Raw genomic sequence first — 7,169 nt, forward strand, 5'->3', positions numbered from 1 at the left:
TCATAAAGATATCTGGATAATTTCCCTTTTTACTATTTTATAGATAAATGTAAGATCCCGTAACCCTAATCCCAAACCTAAACATACCCATTTTATACTTAATATAAAAAAGGATAAAACGTAACAGACAGGTGTTGGGAAAGGGCAGTTTTATTAACAATATAGCATTAAAATATATTTTGAGCCACCTACTCCTACCCCTAAACCTACCATAACAATTCCTTAAAACTACGTAAAAAACTACAATTATGAAGAAAAACATAACTAACAGACAAGTATAATCACAATAATTTATTTATTGCGAAAATGTCAAAACCGATACCAAAAGCCGTTCACATGATGAAGCGTTGCAGTCGCAGTCTTCTCTCTGGCAGTATTGTAATAGTTTTGTATGAAGTACAGAGCAGAAATTAAATTACTAATGAAAATGTTAATCCGGCTTCGGTTGGTTCGCGCTTCTCCATTTCAAAATTCAAATGAAGTAATGAACTAAACTAACCAACCGTCTACAGTCCTTCATGTCGCAAACTGTGACGAAGCAGGGAAGAGCCAATGAACGTTTGATATCGCTGCCGTAAAAGATGACGTATGGGCGCAATATTTGAATTTGAATTCATCACCAGCGCGGGGTTTGACTTGTAACGTTACGGTCGCTGCTGAGAATGGAGATCACGAGTCACGACTGGATAAATCGCTGAATTAGGAGTTGTTTCTTGCAAACAACTATGGATTCTAAAGATTTGGATTACATCAAACTATTAAAATTGATGTCTTTTGTGAATTTTTGTTGTGTTTTATAGGAGAAAACGCTTTATGTGTCTCAAGGTAAATAAACTATTACAAAATGGTTGAACGAGTAACGTTAAAGAATGTATTTTTTAAGGTTTTATAGTCTATTGTTTAACACATGCAGGCGAAACGAGCAAAATGTTAATATTTATGAGTATTATATCAATAATGCGACTGAAAACTTCATTAATAAGACAGTGGGATGCAATAGAGTCAAAACATAATGCTACGATATTAATATGCATAAATTGTGATACGTACAATGTGTACGTCGGTGGATTTGTTCATACGTAAATAAATTACGTTTTTGTGCTATCAATACGTAAATATTTTACGTTTTAGTACTGTAAATACGTCAGTATTATACGTTTCTGCGCATATAAAACGTAATTATATATACGTATGATAGAACGACACTTTACGTACACATACATACGTATTCTCATGAGATCACGTTGATAATATAAATATTTATAATGCATATAAATATCTGAATTAATGCATATGGTCATGTAATTAGTATAAAATTGATGTACTATACACTATTGTAGTGTATTAATAAGAGTATCAATGTGATGTATCACAAGGAAGATAATGAATGTATAAGATTTATTATTTTGTTGTTTGTTTTATTTATTGTCTATAAATTTTATTGTTTTATTTATATGTTTTATTTATTTATTTTTCTTTAAAGAACTGTAATAGCCTCAGTCTACCTGTGCGCGAGGCTCGTGAGCGCACGCAATGTTGCTTCTCTCCGTGAATAATACTGTTTACACACGAGAGAGAGAGAAGCTAAAGCCCCATTGATCCACTGATGATCTCTCTGTTTACAGATTAAAACAAAAAACATTGGATCTCATCGCTGAGTAGTCGTGTGGTCATTTGTGTTGGAGAGTCCGTTCCAGACATGCTATATATATATATATATATATATATCAAATTGAAACATGGCCAAACAGGACTCTTGAAGAGCAACTTCTACACCTTCCTGTATGTATTATAGTCAGTTCTGTTTAATATGAAACCCAGCCAAAGTTTCTAAATTTCAATGATGACCGTATTTGTTTTCAAGATGGATGAAAACATCGACTGGTTTATCTTCCCAACATGGATACCAGGACACTGGATGGTTTGTGTAAGTCAAATGTCTAAATCTGTAGTGTATACCTGGGATAACTTATGTCTGCATAATTTTTAAATACTATTTGATATATAAACTGCAATTGTCTTTTGGTGTATATATTGTGACATATCAGCAGATTATGAAGCCTGGAGAGCACGGCAAAACATTCAATAATGAAGAATACATGCTCATCTACAGGTTTTTTAGTGCACTATTCGGACTTCAGAGATTGTGGTCATTCTTAACCACATTTTAAAAAGATTGTGGTCGTTCTTAACCACATTTGAATAAAATTGTGGCTATTAACATTAAAGGTTTTTATGTGACTTGTTCATCTGACTTGGGATCTAATTATGTTTACAGATCACTTTTTTTTGTAAAGGGTCAATAAAATGATCATATAATACTCATGCTGAGTTCTGGTTGTGCCATTTCAGTTCTCTTGTGTTGTTTTGTTTGATGCAGTGCGGTAACTGTTTTGTCTTTGTCATCGCAGGAATATTGCACAAATCATGTCTCCTGGGCCTTGGCATGAATACTGTGTCAACGATATCACGATACCAATGTTCATTTGAATAAATAACTTGTAAAAGCATTGGAAATTGATTTATTTTTTCAAGGTGGATTGACTGGATTGTGCATGGCAACGTTAACAGGGCCTTCCACGACAACATCAAAGCAACAGCTGTGGTGTCTTTGTCCTGATGGTAAGTTTATAAAGCTGAAGTGTTGCTTATGTGTTTATCCAGTATATGTATCTGACCAAACTTATTTGATAGTGATTACCATTTCAGTATTCACTGAGCTTTGTGACTGCAGGGGCCTTTGATTTTACAGAAGTAAGTGAAATATGCAATGGAAACCCCCCATATCATTAAAAGTAAACTTACAGATTATTTATTTTTAACTTAGCCTGACAAGCCTTGCATCAGGAGGTGGTGGTGTCTGCTGCTTTTGGAGAATTTCCCCTTGAGGTTTGTTTTTCTTCATTTTTTTTTAATCCACATTTTGAACTTGCACTCTATTTTTTGCTGTTCTGTCACAGTATATGTACTGTTCATTGAAGTTCCAACTACCCAATGCTTAAATTTAGCAGTTTAAAAGTTTGTTTTATTGAAGTTTCAATTACCAAATGCTTACATTTAGCAGTTTAAAAAGTGTTTTTAACTATAGATTGCTAATAAATTCATTACATGTATCAATCTAAACAAAATGATTTCAATTATGGTCCTGGGAGATGTCATTAAGAACAAACTGTGTTCATGAGACTTAAAATTTTAAACATTTGAAGGTCAGACGCTGAAAGAAAGCAAATCCGGAAAAAGAGGAGAGTAGAGAGAGCAGGTATTGGTTCCCACTTTAAATCTTGAACTGTAAATAACAGGGATTTGAAAATGATGCTACTCTTGTTCTTACCCTCCAATTTAGAGGTGATTGAAACCCCCCTGCCTGCTGATTCTTTAACCAAGGTAAGGGCAGTATAAACTCCTGTCAAATTTATCAGTTACCCATTTTAAGAAGTTGTACACTGTAAACCCTAATGTTGTCTTTACTTAAACAATCAAGTGTACTTGACTAAACATTACTTGAAATTGTGCATTTTGGCCAGGTCACTCAAAAATATAAGTTCAAATAACTAATTTACCTTCAAAATACAAAAACTTAAGATTCCAAGTGCAGTGAACTCAAAATAATGATTAAAACTTACAAAAGGTCATTTTCACAAATTTCTTAACTGTGAAATGAAGGATACATTCATACATGCTTTCTTCAAGTGCAAGGTGTCATTCTTATTTTACCAGAAAACAAATGGCTTTCATTTTACAATTATTGATCATAATGTAAATAAACGTTTATTTAAAAAAAAATCCTGATACTTTAAACTTCATAAATAAACTTTAATATCTGTATTCAAGTGTTTTTGTAATACTGTGGGTTGCAGTTTTCACTCAGTAGCCTTTTTTATGCAGTAAACAACATGTACAGAACAATAAAACAAACAAAATACAAGCTCATACATTTCACGTGCACATATATGCCACGTGACAAAATGCATGAAAGAGTTCCTCACATCAGCCACCAACCATGTATCAATGAAAAAATAATATACAAACTTACAGAAATACAGCGACGACACATTATGTTTAACGTTAAATCAAATTCATTTCAAATCGGTTTAATTAAAATGTCTCTCTCTGATCTTCCTCTGATGCGATTGGCCACGCAAGGAATCGCCTGGCAACAAGAAAACTAATGCACTAATTGGTGGATTTCAAAATTGGTGATTTTCGCATCGTCTGTTGCTGCTGCTGACACAAGTTCAAATCTCAAGACGGGAGGTTTTCTTTGTGTAACATTCTCGGTAAGTAGAATTATTAATATATAAAGTTATTTTGTATGACTTTTTAACTCTGAATTATGTTTATTTAAATCCTTGCACGGTTAAAAGAGAACGCAGCCAACGTTAATTACAATATTTCCTGGTCAAACTTTTCCAACATAACGTTTTATCGATGGTTTTGTGATGACATGATAACTGCGATATCAAACGATTCTTTAATTTATTAGTTCAATTGTGTAATCATGTATTTCTCTGCAAAAGATCATAGTTAACTAACGTTAACTTAGCCTAACGTTACTTTAGACCAGTCAACTTAGTGATGTTTTTTTTTCTTTTTTCTGGTCAAACTTTGACAACCTCGACATCAATTAACGGTATTTTCTTCATGACTTTGTGATAGTATGATTATTGAAATGTCAACAGCTTATTTCTTATTTTACTAGCGAGATAAGTTAGCTAAGTTACACATTTGATGATCTTTTTCCGTGCAAGAAAGAACATGGCAGCTACTGCACAGACCATGTGGGTTATTTTTCCCATAGATTTTTTCCGGGCAAACTTTGTCAGTTACCCGTAACTTTAACGTTAATTGCAAATATTTTCATCATGATACATTTCTGATTGACTGAGATAAGTTTTAAGAACATTGTTACTATAGCTAGGACGAATTAGTGATGTTTCGTCACGCTTGTCACCAACGATTTAATCATATGGAAAATACTATTGTCAATGCAAACTAGCAACTTTTGGCTACAAACAAAACCATGCACAAAACTGTTTGAGCATGAGTACTTGATAATTTTCATTTTTGAGTGGACTAAGTTATTCCTTTAATGTGTTAAAAATATTTCTTAGCCTCTAAGTTACATTTGTTTCCTAATTAAGCAATAAAGCATTTCTATGTGCACACTAATGTGATTATGTGATCTGTCTTTATCTCCCCTCAGATCAAGTTCAACAGAAAAAAACCTAAAACAGGATTTCTACTTCTACAGAACATACAGTTCATGGACCTTTTTACAGCCAAAAGGGGGACTCCTGGTCAGTACTTGGCTAACGTTTGAAATCAAATAAAGGTTAGTAATGGTTAATAATAAATAAAGGTTTTGTCTTATTTAAAATAACTAACAGGATAACTTTTACTCACCCTCAAGGTGTTCTAAACCTGTATACATGTATTTGTTAAAGCTGAACACAAAGGAAGATATTTTGAAGAATGTTTGTAATTGAACAGATTTGGGTACAATTAATGTTCGTAGTATTTTTTTTTTTTTTTAAGCATGTAAAAGTCAATGTTGGCCCAAAACTGCTTGGTTACAAACATTCTTCAAAATGTATTCTTCCTTTGTATTTAGCTGAGCAAAGAAATGTACAGGTTTGGATTGGAATAACTTGAGGGTGACTAAATGATGACAGAAATTTCATTTTGGGGGAACGATCCCTTTAAAAGCATTTAATTTTGTCAGCATTTAATCGTATAAAAATTCTTCAAATATATTGATTAGTTGTTGGCATTAATGGAATTTTGTGTTTTCCTTTAAAATCATCCCAGCCAACGGAGGTCCGAACCCTTGGGATTCGAGGACAACCTATCATGCTTGGAGATGATGGTGACTCTGGGATTAAGGTTAGTGTTATGTGTTCTTAATAGATCTAGTGCACGTTCTGAGAAACATGAATTCATAAACATTTGATTCCTGATCGTAATATTCTATTTATGTCTGTTTTTTCACTAGGTGTCTGATCATCGCAACTCCATCCTTAATGTGCCAGTGGGCATCTTATTTGAGGACACTAAACTTCAGCCCCCCAATTCCTTGTATTTAACTTCTACGATTGGAATAATACTTGAAGGACAAGTGGTGATTGAAAAAACGCAGGACCTCCCACAGGCTATGTGTCTCCTCTTCGGTCTGATCTACGCTGTCTGATCTACGTGTGCTAATGTCAATGGGACAGTATTCTCTCAAGCCTAAATTGCAGTCTCTGGCAAACCAGCTTTTTGTTTAAAAAACGTCACTGTGAGACTTTAACACCACTCTGAGAAATGTTTTACAAATGATTTGCAGAAGATATATACAGTACTGTAATATTGTGCAAATATTTGGTCAAAGACACTGACTATGGTCACTATGCTTTACTTAGTTTGCTGTGATTTCATAAAGCTTAAACAAGTAAAATGTAAAAACAATGTACATTACGTGTACATGTTCAGTACATTTACAAAAATTTGAGACTTAAATGTAATGTGTAAGTGATCAGAGTTGTACAATTGATAGTGCACTACTTAATGTTGGATACTGTTGCCACATTTAGAGTTATGTACAGGGTGTGACTCATTTCCATTTGAAATTTTGGTCAATAAAGACTCAAAGGATCAATATGTTGTTCATTGTTTTATGTAAGTGCAGTGTGCACACAGCTTACAGTCAAAAATATGAGCTTTAAAATTTTGAAATAAAATTACAGTTAAATTTTCATGTTGAGTTTACTTAAATATACAAGTACAATTGATATTAACACTAAGTTAAGTGAACTTTATTGTTTAAGTACATTAAATAATCGTCAAGTTTGGTGAACTAAACAATTTAAGTAAAGTCTACATAACTACCAAGTTAAGTAAACTTAACTATGCAAGTTTTGGGAGTTCTCATTACTCAATTAAATTGAGGGAACGAGTTTACTCAAATCAATTGAGTTAAATCAACTTATTAGGGTTTTCAGTGTATGTAAAGTTACATTTTGGACTGATTGTTGGCTACTTTGTACAGATGCCACCTGACATCCTGTGGCGGATCCTGATGGGAGTCATCACAGACGACGGTGATGTGGCTTTCTGGAGACTTTCACTGACATGTAAGGTTTTCAGAGAAATTGTCAGTGAGCCCAAATTCAGAGAGGAGGCCCACTTTG

General features: G+C 33.5%; 1 long non-coding RNA gene across 1 annotated transcript; it reads left to right on the top strand.

Moving 5' to 3' along the window:
- Nucleotides 1-4,157: 4,157 nt before the first annotated feature.
- Nucleotides 4,158-6,637, top strand: LOC148997424 (uncharacterized). The gene is made up of 4 exons (XR_016147295.1): nt 4,158-4,277; nt 5,204-5,332; nt 5,809-5,883; nt 5,993-6,637. It is a non-coding gene; the product is annotated as an uncharacterized LOC148997424 (long non-coding RNA).
- Nucleotides 6,638-7,169: the final 532 nt, after the last annotated feature.

This window comes from Pimephales promelas, chromosome 2 (assembly GCF_988280905.1).
Source record: "Pimephales promelas chromosome 2, fPimPro1.hap1.1, whole genome shotgun sequence".
Taxonomy (NCBI): Eukaryota; Metazoa; Chordata; class Actinopteri; order Cypriniformes; family Leuciscidae; genus Pimephales; species Pimephales promelas.